General features: G+C 44.7%; 1 protein-coding gene across 3 annotated transcripts in view; it reads left to right on the top strand.

The window, feature by feature from the left end:
• The first annotated feature begins 1,250 nt into the window (after positions 1–1,250).
• The window catches only part of LOC137631140 (USP6 N-terminal-like protein), a 268,611-nt gene continuing 252,361 nt past the window's right edge, over positions 1,251–17,500 (top strand). For all 3 annotated transcript variants that reach the window (XM_068362816.1, XM_068362815.1, XM_068362814.1), the window contains exon 1: positions 1,251–1,391. The gene's annotated coding sequence lies outside the window, so the exon portion shown is untranslated. The remainder of the gene's footprint in view (positions 1,392–17,500) is intronic.

Here is a 17,500-nt window from a genome sequence, read left to right as displayed (position 1 = left end):
TTCGAATAGATTATAGTTAATTAATCATCACTTGTTATTACAAATGGCTTTCGTATACATTCAGAAAGGAGAGTTAAAAAAACATTTGAAACATCTTACAAGAGAAACAAAAACAGTTTCACTCAATGTCTAAATGAAAAAAAAAAGAAAAAAAAATCCGAGATAATGGATAAGTCGAGAGTGTGGGCCAATGCAAATCAAAATAATTCAACAACTTTAGTGACTGGGCCTTAGAATAGATATGATATTGGTTATGTGACTAATTTATCAAGAATAAAAACTAAATGAATTAAATGTGTAAAAAAAAAAAAAAAAAAAACATGCCATGATGTTAAAATTGTCATTGACAAGTGTTTGGGAACGTTTCTTCGAAAAAGGTGAAAAGAAAATGGAATTAATATATTTCTAACACTATCCTTAAGCATCAACCTTCTTTGTATATTTTAGGATAGTTATATAAAGGTATGCATGGTATTTTGGCTGGTAAATATGGACCGCTTTAGCCCAACTGTCTATGATGTAACTTCCCAAATGAGAGTTAATACTAAGTGTAATGTCCACATATTTTAAAATATATATACCGGGTACTCAGGGTGTGTGTTCAGAATCTCTCAAAAATTATGTACTTTCTCTTCAGTGCATTGATGCTATTGGAGAGACATGAGCGAGTAGAAAGGCTTGCAAATTGCAAATGTTGGTTGCCCTAAGCATTTGTGAAATACTTTTTAAGTACGCATCACAAAACATATCCAACAAATGTTCTATTGTTATTATTAAAAAAAATGATGCCCAAAAATTAATTCACACGAAATCGTTGTGCATAAACCAAATGCAAATGCTTCACCGAACAAGAGTCAAGGTTGACAAGAAATATGACTGTCAGCCTACCAATGCCCCTATCCTTAAACTTTCGAGAAAATTAGTTCCTGAATATTGAACTGCCACAGTTAAAATCGAACTATAATTTGTTTTCTAGTTATTTTCAATAATTTACTTTGGGGCTCTACTTGTTTACTGCAATAGTTACAGTACTAACACCCTTAAATCGAGTTTTAGCTTTGTAGTATCAATGGTAGAGAAATTATCGCTGTTGCTTCATGATGCATCTTCATATTTGCAATAAAAATCTTATTATCTTTTATTCATTATTTGAAAGATATGTACTCGATAAAATGTAAGAATAAAAAGTAACAGCTTATTTTTTTTCACAAAAAGAACCAAAGTATCAGTCATTTGCAATAAGCCACAATAGATGGCAGCACTTGCATAGTACACAGAGTTGAACAATTTACTCCAAATATGTAGGCCGATTTCGCCCATCACTCATCTTCATGTTAGATGACTACAGCTTGTCATGGCACTCTGAAATTGATTTTGGTTTATTAGTAACGGTAAGAATACTGAATTCATTACTTGGTCTGAAATATTTGTAGTAAATTTGCTTCGCTTGTTAATGAATATTAGGTCGGCCGAAATTAGGATGTTTCATCACAGCAAAATTGATCTTTCTCTTTAATTATTGCTAAATTGATATCGCTAAAACTACAATAAATTCTTCACGGTAACTATTGTATCCCAGTTTTAGTTAAAGATATTTGTTTAATGAGCTGGTAGAGTGTCTTGTTAATGTGGACATATCGAGACTCCTCCCCCCGATGTGGAGATAGAGTTTGACATTTGCATTTGTGACAGTTGCATCGCTTGCCCTTTTCTGGCCTACCTTTTATTGCCATACCTTGTTAATGGTACATGTTTGTATTCAAATCACCCCACTGATTAATTAGTTGTGTTTTGGTCTGCTTATTGTTATCTTCTGTGAGAAATATGTGTAAGCAAACAATATTTGCTAGGTAGAGATACCATCTTCGATATTGAACTTACTACAGGGAAGGATAAATGAATTTGTGTATGATATTTTCTGCTATAGTCAGTCTGAGCAACTGCTTGGCCGGGTTAAAAGCTAAATATCAGTGTTCTTATTTACCTTTACTCTCAATTATTCAGAGAACATTAAGTAATTTATTGTTAGGTAAATTTATGATTCTTTAATTTTTAGCCAATTACATAAACCATGTATTTTTCTTACTCGTTATCTTGTGTTTTATGCTTTTCTGACCATTATTAAGGTTAACCACCCAGTTTGAGTTTTTGAACCCCTCGATCATAACGACAATTAGGTTTTATTATTGTTGAGGACGGGACAACATTTTCTTACAGAAAAACTTCTGCTTTCTTTGTGAATAACCTTTATATTTACCACGCATTTCCCATAGGTAAAACAATTTTGGTGTTTGTTTACAAGACTACTCTCTCCATTTACTCGCAAATTATGCAGTCCTGAAGCTCTCCTCTTCTTGTATAGTAATTAGTAGGTACTTTAAATGCTGGGAAAGCTAAAAATGGCAAGATATGTTGAGGAAAGGGGTAGGGGTTATAAAAAAAACTAGCTCGGTTTCCTCACTAAAATCTGGAACTGACATGTCAACATAGTCAACTAAACAGAATTTGTGATGCCAGCGCACATAAACAGAAGTTTGTGATGCCAGCGTACATTTGATATACTGTACTGTATATTAAAAATATACTAAATTTAAATTTGAGTGATTACTCAAAAGTGTCACTATTTGTAAATTGCATGGACACTTTTGAGTAATTAATCCATTTTTAGTTGTATATATTTAGAATATATATCAAATGTGCGCTGGCATCACGAACTTCTGTTTATGTACGCTGGTATCGCAAATTCGGTTTGGTTGACTATTTTTATGATGTTAGCTCCAGGTCCATCAGTAAGGAAACCGAGCTAGATTTATTATAACCCCTCTCCCCTTGCTCAACATATCTTAACATTTTTTGCTTAACCAGCATTTAAAAAACCTCCTAATTACTGTACAAGAAGATGAGAGCGTGGTCTTGTAAACAAATACCACAATTTTTTCTGTTTGAAATGTCCCTTCCATAACCCTTTTACCTCCAGGCTATTTGGAACTTTCCAACCCTTAACCCCCAGGTGTTTTTTTTTCAAGCACATTTTGCAATATATATATTTTAGATTGCTCTAAGAGCCTTAATTTTCCTCATAGAGAGGTCAGGTTGGTCTCATTCTTTTGGAAAATGCTTGAAGTTTCTCATTATGTTATCTAAAACATGCAAAAAAAAAAAAAATGTAAATGGCAGTTTTTTGCAAGGACGTGCCAGTACGTCCATGGGGGTAAAGGGATGAGTTTTGTGAAACGTACCAGTACGTCCATTGGCGGTAAGAGGGTTATCTATACTGTTACCATCAGCACACTTTTTTTTCTTATAGTGAATTCCACTTGTGCTAGTAATTGAAGTATCATAAATCAATCTATTATCTTCTACATAACAATGGAGCAATTCCGGTAAAAGATGCATAGAAAAAACTTGGATGAAAACACAATATTGTGTAAATAAAAATACCTAAAGAGTCACAGTAACACAAGGTGAAGTTGTAAATATGTATTCAGACCTACAATCCGTGTCCTTACCTACTTACCTAATGGGGGCTAATGCCCCCTTCGACCCCCTTTACACTGCTGTATTCTTAGTCAGCCGCCGTCATACATAGGCTACAGGTGGATGCTATCATACATACACCCCTAGGATGGTATTAGTATTTCATTATCAACCTAAAGTACCATAATGTAACTGACCGTAATTTGATCTAACTTAGGGTGAATGTATCCTTATTTGGTTTGGGTTAAAGCATCAATGCCACTCTAGCACCATTTAACAGTCAGTTCTGGGATTTGTAGACCACATATTAAGTCTTTTTGATATTCTTGACGTACAGTAAAATAATTTTCAAGGCCTGGAAATATACTGCTAATAATATGATTATCAGTCTGCTCTACTTTAACCTCCAATAATGCCTTCAGCCTTCACGTTGGTTGGTATCATTGAGGTTGGTTCCTGGGGAGGGAGAGATGCCTAAAAAGGCTGTATGATAGAGTCAGTTGTATAATTTTCCAACTTGCTGTATTTTGTTCTATTAAGTTCTGACCTTTATTATTGGGGAAAACCATCCATTTAAGTTTTTGGACCCCCTTATATAAAGCTAATTATGGGGGACCTCAGCGGGAACTGGGTTTATTGGGTGGGGAAATGCTGAAAACTAGTGATTGTTCCGACACAGAGACTTACCTCGAAACACTTTTTAGGAGATTACTGGTAACTCCTCTCCGACGACCAGATTTTTACGTAGTTTCCCCCTACTTCCATGTTCCATACTGTCCTGAATAACGGGAGATAACATGACCTGGGGGCATTGCCCGAGAAGGTAGCGTGTCTTTGAGAAGTCATCGCCAGTAAGTTTTCTGGTCGGTTCGTAAACACACGTGCTTCACGACGCTCCTCATACTCCGTGCGATTCCCTTTGTGTTTGGTTCCACGTGCTTCCCACGTGATCGGGATCTCTTAGTGTGTGTTTAGTGCCTTCACTACGTGCTTTTGATTTCGCTTCCTTGTGCTTTCCTAGTGTTTTAGTGCTTTTCCTTTGTGGCTTGCTTGTGTCTACGGCCCTTTGTGTTGCGTTATGGAGCACGTTCGCCGTTGTCCTGGGCCTAGAGCCGGTAGATCATGCGGGGCTTTTCTGTCTAAGCCCGATATTGACCCGCATACGTTGTGTACCTCGTGTAGGGGTAATGCTTGTTCGCCGTCGGATAAGTGTTCCGAATGTGCCGATTGACCCGAGGTCCAGTGGATAAAATTCCGTACCAAAAAGAAGAAGGCATCGAAGAAGTCCCCTAGGAAGACTAGCGTTTCTTCCCCTGCGACTTCAGCAGGAGAAGGGTCAGGTAGGGTAAAGCCGCCTTCCCCTACCCAAAGTAAGGGGCGAGGTAAGTCCAGGGAGAACAGGCAGTTGGCTCCTCTTTCCCAAGAGAGGGAATTTGTGGGCGGTCCTTCGTTGGCCAAGGCAATTCAGGCTACCGTAAGTGTGTGTAGTGGGGGTCCGGGGGACGGGCCTCTCTCTCATAGGGGCCACGTCTCGTCGGGGGACCCCATGTGGTCTAATAGTGTCCCTTTTTCTTCGTCAGGTTCCTGGGTGGAAGTTCCAGGGGCATCAGCGACGGAGGGCGGCGTCAGCAGAGAGGAGTCCCCGCAAGAAGATCCATTGGCTTGTGACGTACCGAGGACTCCGATGAGGTCCCCACTGGACATGGAGGAAGGCCTTGGCGAGGCCTTCCCCGGTTTGGCGGGCCCGTCGGGATGGTTGCCGCCGAAGACTTCGCTACAGGAGAGTCTCCCCATTCCTTCTCCGTCAGGGGTACGGCGTAGCCCCAAGAAAACGCAGTCACGTGCTAGGTCCCGATACGGGGGTCAGTCTTTCTCGTCAGGACGTGACTCTTCGGATTCGTCAAGCAGTGAACGGAGGAGACGACAGAGGAGGAAACGAGATCGGTTGGTGCGGAGGAACTCCCCTTTGCGGTCTCCCACAAGATCTCGGGACAGGGTGAGTCCCAGTTCCCCTCCTCCCAAAAGCAGGAGAACAACCTCCCCGGTAGGGACGTGGAAACGAGGTCGGTCTGTGCGGAGGAACTCCCCTTCGCGGTCTCCCACTGGATCTCGGGACAGGATGAGTCCCCGTTCCCCTACACCCAAAAGCAGGAGACCAGTCTCTCCGAAAGGGACGTGGGTGTTCGTCCCAGGGAACAACTTTAAAGACTTTTCCAGGCCTATTGGTTCGACACCTGAGCGGGCAGGAGACAGTCCCCCTAGAAGGACCTCCACGTGCTGCGCCAGGGAATCACCAGATGAGCGAAGGGCTACATCTTGCAGGCCTAAGACCCGTCCTGAAGACGTTTGTTCCGCCCAGCGCAGGGGGCCGTCGTCTAGGCCGGGCAGCCTCGACAGGTCCCCCCATCGAGAACCCAGAAGGGGAAGGACACCTCCGTCGAACTATCTCACGGAGGACACCGTTTCACCGAAAAAGGCCACGAAGAGGAGAGAGACGGCGGACGTCGAAGGTAAAGGGAACCGTGGACCCCGCCATCACGGCAGAGACTGAGATCACGATTCGCCCCATCGGTCGGAAGGAGGGGAGGGCGAGTCGTCGGTGACGGAGGACTCCGCGTACAGGAGAGTCCTTGCCTTAATTAGGGGTTATAACAACCTTATAGAACCCACCACTCAAGAGGAAGAACCCTGGACTTCAGGCCTGAACAAGTTCATAGCTGTCCTCGCCCAGAAATAGTCCTCTCTCTCTCTTCCCGAGGCCAGTAACGTGGGGATTGGAAAGACTCACATTGATAAGGTCATATCCCGCAATAGCGACTCCTGCAGGGGTCACAGCTCAGCAAAGCTCCTACAGGGTTTGAAGTCGCAAACGAAATACTACTCTTTAGAAAATAGGCCGACCGGTGCGTGCAAGACCGAGGAAACCATAGACATCCTGTGCCAGGGCATCTCCAACAGGAGGGCATCGGCAGCATCTACCTTCTTCTCCCCTTCCGAGTCAGCAATGATTTAGGAGATGTCCAAGGACTTAGTTAATGTGGCCTCCTGGCTGGATTGGTGGGCCACCACCCTAGTAGGCACCCAGATTCCTACAGACTCCATGGAGCCTGCAAAACGGGAGGCTCTGAATGAGTTGCTGGGGTCAGGTAGCCGCGCCCTTAAATTCCTGACCTTTCAGTCTTTGGCTCTCTCCGCAAACTGGATTCTCCGGAGAAGAGACGCCCTAGTCAAGAACCTTCCCATTAAGATTCCTGACAGGGAAGCGAAAGCCTTGAAGACCTGCTCCGTCTGGGGGGAGCAGCTTATTCTTACGAAGAAGGCGGAAGAGGTTGTGGAGAAGTTGGCCAAAAAGAGGGAGCTACCTACCCTGAAGCCACAGACGGCACGCCGCCCCATCTTCAGGAAGCCAGTGACAGAAGCACCCATGGCCGCGCATACCGCACCAACTCAAGGAAGGAGGGAACCCTCGTCAGGACAGTGGTCTTCCTCTGTGGTTCCCCCCCGAAGAGGTTCATCTTCTAACCCCCCAACGTATAGGTTTTCTTTCTACTCCTCCAGGAGGGGGCGAACAGGCCGTTCCTCCCCTGCCCAAGCCTCAGGTAGGGGGATGCCTCAGACTCACTTGGCAAGCATGGAAGCTCCACGGAGCAGATCCGTGGACAGTAACAGTACTAAAAGAGGGCTACAGGATCCCCTTCATGGAAGAGACACCCCTTCTGGTTCCAGCAACACAGGCAGACTGGTTGGTGCCCAAGGACCTGGCGAAGAGGGCAGCGTTGGACGAAGAAGTCACGACGTTGCTGCTGAAGGGAGCCTTAGAAACAGTGACATTCCCGGGTCCGGGGTTCTACAGCCGCCTGTTCCTAGTGGAAAAAGCAACAGGAGGGTGGAGACCTGTAATAGACCTGTCAGCCCTCAACAGGTTTCTCAGGAAAGTGACCTTCAAAATGGACACTCCAAGAACGGTCATGGCATCCTTGAGAGAGGGCGACTTTATGATTTCTATAGACCTCAAGGACGCCTACTTCCAAGTGCCCATTCATCTGTCGAGCAGGAAGTTTCTCCGGGTCAAGTGGGGTGCCCAGGTGTTACAATTCAAGGCCCTATGCTTCGGTCTTTCAACAGCCCCCCAGGTATTCACGAGGGTCTTTACGACGGTCTCCATATGGGCCCACGAACGGGGCATTCGACTCATCAGATACCTGGACGACTGGTTACTCCTTTCATCCTCAAAGGAAGACTTGAAACAACAGGGCGAAGATCTTCTTCAATTGTGCAAGACCCTGGGCATCGTGGTCAACTTGGAGAAATCACAGCTAACCCCATCCAACAGGAGGACGTACCTGGGAATGGTCCTGGATTCGTTACAGGTCAAGGCATTCCCAGCCACGGAAAGGCTGGACAACCTGGATCGAGTGCTCCGGCCCTTCCTTCTGGGTTACCCCAGAAGAGCGAAGGATTGGCAAAGGTTGGTAGGGCACCTGGTGTCCCTAGAGAAGCTGGTACCTCACGGGAGACAGAACTTAAGTGTGGTTCAATGGAACTTATAAGAACATTGGAACCAGAAAAGTTCCCCGGACATTGTGGTTCCTCTCCTTCAGGAGTCCAGGAAGGCCTTGGAATGGTGGCAGGGTTGGTCGAACACCCTAAGGGGGATGCCACTGTCCTCCCAACCTCCGGAGGTCCTTCTCTTCATGGACGCATCGAAGGACGGGTGGGGACCCCATCTCCGGGAAAAGACAGCAAAGGGGGCGTGGTCAGAGGGGGAGAAATCCCTACACATAATTATCCTGGAAATGAGAGCGGTCCAAGAAGCCTGCAACCACTTCGAGGAGGACATGAGAGGGCATTCGGTGGCCCTAATGTCAGACAATGCAACGGTGGTGGCTTACGTGAAGAAGGAGGGGGGACTGAGATCAAAGGAGTTGTGCGAACTAGCCCTTCAAATCCTAAAATGGGCGGAACAGAAGGACGTCATCCTGACGGCAAGGTTCATTCCAGGGAAGAACAACGTCCTAGCAGACGGCCTCAGCAGAGTGGGGCAAGTGGTAGCGACAGAATGGTCCCTACACCCACAAGTGGCAAGCTACATTATACAGATGTGGGGATCTCCGGTAATGGATCTGTTTGCAACAAGGTTGAACGCTCAACTCCCCGTATTTTGTTCTCCCGTCCCAGATCCGAAGGCGCCAATGGAAGACGCCTTTCAGCACAAGTGGGACGGACTGGACGTGTACGCCTTCCCCCCCTTCTCCCTGATAAGGCAGGTCCTCAACAGAGTAAGGGCAGCAACCAACCTAAGGATGACTTTGGTAGCGCCTTGGTGGCCGGAGAGAGAATGGTTCGCGGACCTAAGGAACCTCACCGTCCTACCTCCTTGGCCTCTACCCGACAGGTCAGACCTATTAAAACAGCCACACTTTCAGCGGTTTCACAGAAACCCGCAAGCCCTTCGTCTTCACGCCTGGAGATTATTCAGCGGCTCCTGGAGAAGCAAGGGTACTCCGGCAAGACAGCCGGGAGGATGTCGCTATACCTGAGGAAATCATCCACAGCCGTCTACCAGTCTAAGTGGGCGGTATTCGTGAAGTGGTGCAGGGACAAGAAGATAGAGCCCTTGGAAGCGTCAGTGCCCGTGATAGCCGACTTCATGGTTCATCTCAGGGACAAGTTAGCCATGTCAGTTCCAGCGATCAAGGGAGTTCGGGGGGCCCTGGGTCAAGTCTTTCTTCTCAAGGGCATAGATCTCGGCTCCTCCAGGCATATCTCCATGCTTATCAGAGCGTTCGAACAATCATGCCCCCCTTCCGCCCCTAGAATCCCGAGTTGGGACTTAGCGCAAGTCCTAGATATGTTACGGAAACCACCATTCGAGCCCTTAAAGGACATTGATGACAAGAATCTCACGCTCAAGGCGGTCTTCTTGCTAGCATTAGCCTCGGCTAAGAGGGTGGGCGAGCTACACGGAATGTCATTCGAGGTGGAACACACTAGGGGATGGAAGGAAGTAACCTTTAAGTTTGTCACATCCTTCGTCGCCAAGACTCAGAACCCCTCGGTGTGGGATCCGAGGTTTGAGAGCTTTTATATTCCGGCAATCCCTAATAAAGGAAACCCGGAGGACCTAAAATTATGCCCGGTCAGGATTATTAGGAAATACCTTAAGAGAACGGCAAACCTCCGCCCGTCTATCAAGAATCTCTTCGTCTCATGGGGAAAAACAAAGAAAAACATATCCAAAAATACGGTTTCGTTCTGGCTCAGGAAGGTGATCACGCAAGCCTACTTAAAACAAGGTCTTCCTACACCGGGGAAACCCAGGGCTCACGATGTTCGGGGCATTAGCACCTCCCTAACGTTCAAAAAGAACATGTCAGTAGCGCAGGTTCTTCGAGCGGGAACTTGGTCCAACCAGTCGACCTTCACCGCACATTATCTCAAGGACTGTACGAGAAAGTCCCTAGACGGGTTTTCTATTTGGCCGGTCATCTCAGCCCTGCATTTGGTTTGACGGCTCAAGCCCCAGGCTCAATCGCGAAACATAAAGTAGCCGAGGAGCCGAGTTCTATTTTCCCCCCTTTTCTAACTTTCTCGTACCGTCAGTCGTCATCAAGAAATATCGCTCATTACACAAGACGAAAATTCGCCATATCAAGCACAACGAAGATATTGCAGAAGGGTAAGTGTTATATCACACTTAATGAGTCTTTTACGTAGTTTTCCCTACTGTCCATCGGGGTCAGGGCTTAAGGGCACTCCCCCCTCCTAAGGTGTAAGTCTCCTAGAAAGTGTTTCGAGGTAAGTCTCTGTGTCGGAACAAATCACAAATTTTAAGTAATTTGTATTTTTCCTAACAATACTTACTGAGAAACACTTTCGGTTTAGGGCCCCCCCAACGCAGTGCCCCATTGACCTCGTGGTATTGTTCCTTACATAAAACTTACTGGCGATGACTTCTCAAAGACGCGCTACCTTCTCGGGCAATGCCCCCAGGTCATGTTATCTCCCGTTATTCAGGACAGTATGGAACATGGAAGTAGGGCGGACTACGTAAAAATCTGGTCGTCGGAGAGGAGTTACCAGTAATCTCCTAGAAAGTGTTTCTCGGTAAGTATTGTTAGGAAAAATACAAATTACTTAAAATTTGTGATTTTACAACAGTCATAATGGTCAGAAATGTAAAATAAATGCAGGATACCAGTGGGAAAAGTATAGGGTTCATTAAGTGACTGAAAATTAAAGTATCATAATTCTCTTATGATTCACTTCATGCCCATCTTATGTTCAGGTATATGGTACATGTTGAGCTCTGCTCAGAAGCCGCGTGGGTCGTTATTTCTGGGATATTTTTTATTTTCACATGAGCTACAATAGTTATACACTGAACGGAGAGCATTTCCATCATAATCAATTGCTGGCATAGATGAAATTACTTTAGATTTTGAAATAGATTGTACTTTCCTCTTGGGAACATCTTTGTTATAAGGGTGAAGCTGAAACTGAATGGGAGGTTGGGAAAAAAATGGCTGTTGTAGAACACAACATCTGGTAACTAGTGCAAAAATATTTAGAAGCTTGTAATTGGTTAAAAAAGCGAGGTGATGATTATGTGTACAAAAAACAAAACAGCTGGCAAAATTGAATGCAAGCAACACGTGCAATAACTCGCCATTAATCTCTCAAATGTAAACAATGGATTTAGAGTGAGGAATATACTTAACTTTTTAATCGACTTATGGGTAAGTTATAATGCCCTAGTCCCCATTAAACATATAGAGAAAAATGGGAAACTAGCCAGCACTCCTGCATTTCTTATAGCGAATTCCATTTTTGCTAGTAATTAAAGTATCATATATTAACTAAAATGAGTCTGGTTAATGTTTAGAATTTACAGTAGCTGATCCTGATGATACATCAGGAATTTTTAATTCTTGTTAAGGTTAAGGTCAGGTTACAACCCTGAGCCCTAAGGTATGGTAGGTTATGGAAGGTTAAGTAAGGATGCATCCCTTTATGTACTCTTTATGTTCACCCACCCTGAAATCCCAGTTCCCACTGTTGTCCTCGGTTATTGTTTTTTGGTTTTATAATATTGTACAGCATTAACAAATATATAGTATGGCCATTTTAATTTTGGAGGGAGTAAGAGGAGGATTTACAGATTTTTTTGTACAATTGCGATGACGTTGATCAATGAAAAAACATACAATACTTCGAGTTTTAAGGACTACTAATTAAACTAGCAAATATATCTACAAAATCAACTTTGTTTCCTTACTAACAAATTATCCGGTATTTATTTGGATTATCTTTAGGTGAAGCTGTAAGGTACCATCATTCTTTAACTGCGAGGTAGCAACCCCACCTAACCGCTTGAGTGGGTAAGCCTGGTGGTGGCTTTGGGGTACCCAGCCTCCTCTATATATACACACTCACAGCAGTGAGAGATATCACTTTTTCTTTTGGCTTGGTAAAGATCAGATGTGTCCTCTCTCACTATTGGTAGATGATCTCTCCATTACATTTGCGTGTGCTAGAATGGTAATGGTTTAGAGAAAACTACAACTCTCAGTTGACAAAATTATCCAGTGTGGCGATAGGAATGGATTTAAGTTTTCGACAAGCAAATATGGTGTTGTCCATTTCTGTCGTACAGCCAGACCCTGATATATATGAAAGGTCAACGTATCTAATGTGTAAATGACGCTAGATTTCTAGGGTTGATCTTTGGTTGTAAGTTTATAGGGGATCCTCACTTGAAAGCCTTAAAAGTAAAATGTCTTGAGGCTCTGAATCTTTTAAAAGTTTTGTCCCATACTTCATTGGGGCAGTTCGTAAAACTCTTTAAAATTATACAAGGCCTTAATTTTTTCGAAAATTAATTATGGGTGTGAAATATACACCTCGGCTACTCCAAGCCAATTACAGTGGTACCTCTACATACGAATTTAATCCGTTCCAGAACCAACTTCGGATGTAGAAAATGTTCGGATGTCGAAACGAATTTTCCCATAAGAATACATTGAAATAGGATTAATCTGTGGTTGAGCCCAAAAACCTATGATAACTTCTTAATAAACTACTACACATAATTTTCCCATGAGAATAATGAACACTAAATTAGATAATAGACATGTAAATAAGAAGAATGAGCAAAAAATGATAAATAAGAAACAAGTTTTTAGCGTCACTTTACCTTGGAAACTCCAGCGCAGGTGTTTTTAGTCTTGCTACGCAGAGAGGAGACGGACGGGCGGCGAGGAGGTAGAGAGGTTAACTACGATAAACGTACACTACCGTAACTTATTCTAACTTACACTAAGTGAACTTTAACATAACTTAGCTTATTTTTTTTTCATTTTTATATTTTATATTTTTTTTTACATTTTCTTTTTTTCTTTTTGATGATTACGTAATTTTAATCACTTTCACTCTATACATTTAAAATTGAATTTCTTTCGCTTCACTCTTTTCCGTTTTCTTTGTTTCACTTTCTTCCGCTTCACTCTTTGCCGTTTTCTTCGAATCACTTACATCCTCTTCATCACGAGTTCGCTTCGCAGTTTTTTTAAGGAAATTATCGATAGATAATTGCTTGGTACGGCTTTTCAGAATGTTTCGAAAGTGAGTTAGGCAAACATCATCGAATTGAGAAACTACACGACAAACCTGCAATTTCTTTGGATGGTATTTGTCGATGAAGTCGACCACATCTTGATATTTTCCTAACACCTCTTTTATATGCGCCGAACCTAACACATGTTCTACCTCCTCGCTCCCTTCCTCCTCGCTCCCTTCCTCATCATCACTCATGTGCTCCGACATAGCATGGAGTTCCTTGAGCTCATCCGTGGTAAGTTCGTCGTGATGTTCGGCGACGAGTTCCGTAACGTCATCTGCGTCGACCTCCAGACCCATGGACTTGCCAAGGGAGACGATTTCCTCTACGGCTTCCGCTGCACCGACCACGGGATCAGGTTCGGGGTCAAAACCCCCGAAATCTCGGGGAGAAACTGCATCAGGCCACAGCTTCTTCCAGGCAGAATTGAGGGTCCGTCAAGTTAATCCCACCCAAGCCTGATCTATGATCTTCAAGCAGTGCACGATGTTGAAGTGGCCCCTCCAAAATTCACGCAAAGTTAAGTTGGTGCTTTGCGAGACATTAAAGCACTGCTTAAATAAGTGCTTGGTGTAGAGCTTCTTAAAATTAGAGATGACTTGCTGGTCCATGGGCTGGAGGATAGAGGTAGTATTCGGTGGAAGATACAGCACCTTTATGAACTTGAATTCATCGAAGATATCATCTTCAAGTCCGGGCGGGTGAGCGGGTGCATTGTGAAGGCATAGCAGGCACTTTAAAGGCAATTTCTGTTCATGAAGATACTTCTTCACAGAAGGGCCGAAAACTTGGTTAACCCATTGCACAAAGAATTGCCTAGTGACCCAGGCCCTCGAGTTGGATCGCCAGAAAACATGAAGCTGATCCTTATCGACGTTGTGTGCTTTAAAGGCCCTAGGGTTCTCTGAATGGTAAATCAGTAAGGGCTTGACTTTAAAGTCCCCGCTAGGGTTGGCACATAAGGCAAGAGTCAACCGATCCTTCATTGGCTTATGCCCAGGCAATTTCTTCTCTTCGGCAGTGATGTAGGTTTGTCTCGGTATCTTCTTCCAAAACAGCCCGGTTTCATCACAATTAAACACCTGCTGCTCTACGTAGCCTTCTTCGTGCATGATCTTTTCGAAGTTCTTTACAAAGTCAGCTGCAGCCTTTGTGTCCGCACTAGCAGCCTCTCCGTGGCGAACAACTGAATGAATCCCGGACCGTTTCTTAAGTTTCTCGAACCAGCCATGAGATGCCTTGAAATCATCTGAGGAAGGCTCGGTTGAACTCTCCTCAGTATCACCCCCAGAGCTCTCCTCCTTCAAGTCCGTAAAGATGGCGTGCGCCTTCTCGCAGATGACGGTCTCGGTGATGGTGTCGCCAACGATCTCTCTATCCTTAATCCACAGTAGTAGAAGTCGTTCCATCTCTTCTATGATAGGGGTACGGCGTTTGGAAATTATGGTGATCCCCTTAGAAGGTTTCACTGCTTTAATAGCTTCCTTCTGTTTAAGGATTGTCGAGATTGTCGACATATTACGGCCATACTGTTTAGCAAGTTCACTCACGCGGACGTGGCTCATGTTTTTCAATAATTTCCTGCTTAATTTCTAAAGAAAGCATTTCCTTCTTCCTTTTCTTACCACTGCCACTACCACTGGCAAAACTAAGCCTTTTTAGGACCCATACTTCACGTAAATTACCGTTAAAGGATGCACGTAAAAAATAACGATTAAAACAGAGTTAATAGCAGAACGCACAGTGCACAACCGCAAGAAGCCGACGAGAACGGAGTTCTGACCCAAGCCCTGCTAATTGAGCGTCCCTCCGAGGTCGATGTGTTGCCTTCTATCAGCGGAAATAAAAAACACTTCAGGCGCTATGAGCACCGACTACGCGTACGAGTATTGTTTACTTCGGGTGTCGAAAAAAACATTCGGGTGTAGAATCGGAACGTGTTCGAATTGTACTTCACGTGTCGAAAAATTCGGATACAACCGTACGACGAAAATTGCTTACTTCGTGTGTCGAAATAAAATTCGGGTGTAGAGTAAAAAATTTGCTCGAATTTTACTTCGGATGTTGGAAAATTCGGATGTAGATACGTTCGGATGTAGAGGTTCCACTGTATATAACTGCCAGGTAAGTATTCATAAAACTTTGTTTTATCATAAAAACTCCATTCTTTTATTCTTTATTTATAATAAATGATATCGGCGTCAATGGTCTTAGATGTCAGGATGCCAGAAAACCTCATATCATTCATTTATTCATTTTTTCTCTTTCGGTATTGTGGTGGTTGCACCACAGCTGGTTTATTCCTCAAGCTCCTTATTGGACAAGTAGCAGAAGGTTGAGGGCATTGATTACCCGGGTCTTGGTCTGAATGAATGAAAAGGAATGTCTGGTTCTTTTCCTTTGTTCCTCCTCCCCTCCCTTGGGGAAATCAGCTTCTTGGGTTTTCTGCACAAGCTGACCTCAAACCTCTGCAGGTAAACCATTGCTCCCTTGTGTAATCTAGCATTGTTCCAATAGTGTTGCATCCCCATACCCTGGCGGGGTGGTATTGGAAATGTCGTGGTCTTCTCGGTTATTCCTACAAGACTCTGAATAACTTTTACCTTGAGTCACATTGCTAGTATCTCATCACACAGCTTATGTAGGCCGCAGACTATGCTAACCAGGTTTAACGAAGTGTAAGCTCTAATTATTTGTACACTAACCTGCACAATGGGGAGTACCCCGGGTAAGGCCAAAAGCCACATTGGCAGGGACGTTTCACCCTTCCAATGGGTGAGTCACCCCTATAAATAGCATTGGTTTGTATTCCAGTTACGGAACATATGTCAAATTTGGAAGTAATATGTATTTTTCCTACCAATACAAACCTTAGCTATTTATACATACTTGGCTGCCAACCCTGTCCCCCATCAAAGTCCTACCTCCAAGCAAAGTGAAGCACAATCACAGGTGTGTGGGTGAGAGGGGTAACTAGCTACGCCCCACTAACTAGCGGGATGGGTAGTTAACCCTCGCTAAATTCTAATGGCTCATCCTTTTTAGCTTTGCCAAAAGTAATACCCTATAAATAGCTAAGTTGTTCCGTAACTGGAATATAAACCACGCTATTTAGGCTAATAGGGGTATTACTTTCGGCGTAGCTGAAATGACGAGCCATTGAAATTTAGCGAGGGTTAACTACCCATACTGCTAGGTAGAGCGGGGTAGGGGAGGGTAGCTTGCTACTGCCCCCCTCAAACACCTATGATTGAGCTCGGTTTGCTTTCGGCTCGTATGGTGAACGGACTTGCCGTTCTTCATCCTCGCCGTATATTGGCACCCATTAATGACTTTTGCTTTTTCTTTTCTCTTAGTGTGTGTTTGGGAAGTTGACTTCTGCGACCATGCGCACCTGCCCTGGACTCTCTGGCCGCCCTTTTGGGACGTTTATGTTAGCGGTGGAGACAGATCCTCACACCCTTTGTCCTGTATGCAGAGGTCAACGGTGTGATAGTGTAAATAAGTGTAATGAGTGTAGGGAGTAGTTTTCCTCCCACGGCGGAAGAAGTCCAAGCATGATATTTCTCCTCGTTCCTTTGAAGGGAGAAAAACCCAAGGTCTCTTCTTCCGTCTCCCGACCCTCCTCCGAAGCTGCTCCTCGTTCAGCCTCTTACGAGAGACCGTCGAGTAGTAGCGTAGACCATGTTAATGTCAGCCAACCCCGGTACTCAAGATATGGTGTTGCTTCCCCTAGCGAAGCGGCCCCACCTCTCCCCCCCCTGGTGAGGCCTTGTCACTAACCCCTTTATTGCAGTTTGGTCTTCCTTGGGGCTCACAGGTCCGCCCTCCAAGGAAGCTTTGCTGCAGTTCATCCGAATGGGTGCTTCTGTTCAGCATTCATCGTCACCGTCAGAGGTAGATCATCTGACCCTCGCCGACGTTGTGGTGTCAGAGGTGTCACCCTTGATCACGTCCGACTGCTCTGCCCCTCCAGACTCTCCAGCGGTTGCTGCCGACTTAGCTTTCCCTGTTTCTGAACATCCTCTGAGGGGGAAACTAAGTCCAACGTCTGTCTCTCCTGCTAGTGTTTCTCCTCCTCGGGGGAGTTCACTCATAGAGACTCCTTTTCGGAGGACTGCTGCGGCGCACGATCTTGCTGATACAACGGCTCCCAGAGGGCGCTTTCGTCGGAAAGCTCGCCCTCCACTTTACCTTAGAGGTCTCCCTTCACTATCGGTGAAGAGGTGCCTCTTTGGTTTGTCTGCTTCGTTGTCGCAGCCGTCCCTTGCAGAGGAGCCTCCGCTGCAGTCATCTGACCATCGACTGTCACTGCTCCTGCTACTAATCCTGTGACTTCTGTCCTTAACCTCTCTGCGGATCGTTCGCGATCCCCATTGGTGGATGCTCGCCCTTACAAAGGGC

Source organism: Palaemon carinicauda, chromosome 39 (genome assembly GCF_036898095.1).
Source record: "Palaemon carinicauda isolate YSFRI2023 chromosome 39, ASM3689809v2, whole genome shotgun sequence".
Lineage (NCBI taxonomy): Eukaryota > Metazoa > Arthropoda > Malacostraca > Decapoda > Palaemonidae > Palaemon > Palaemon carinicauda.
The sequence above is the reverse complement of the archived record's forward strand: the minus strand, read 5'-3'. Positions and strand labels throughout refer to the sequence as shown.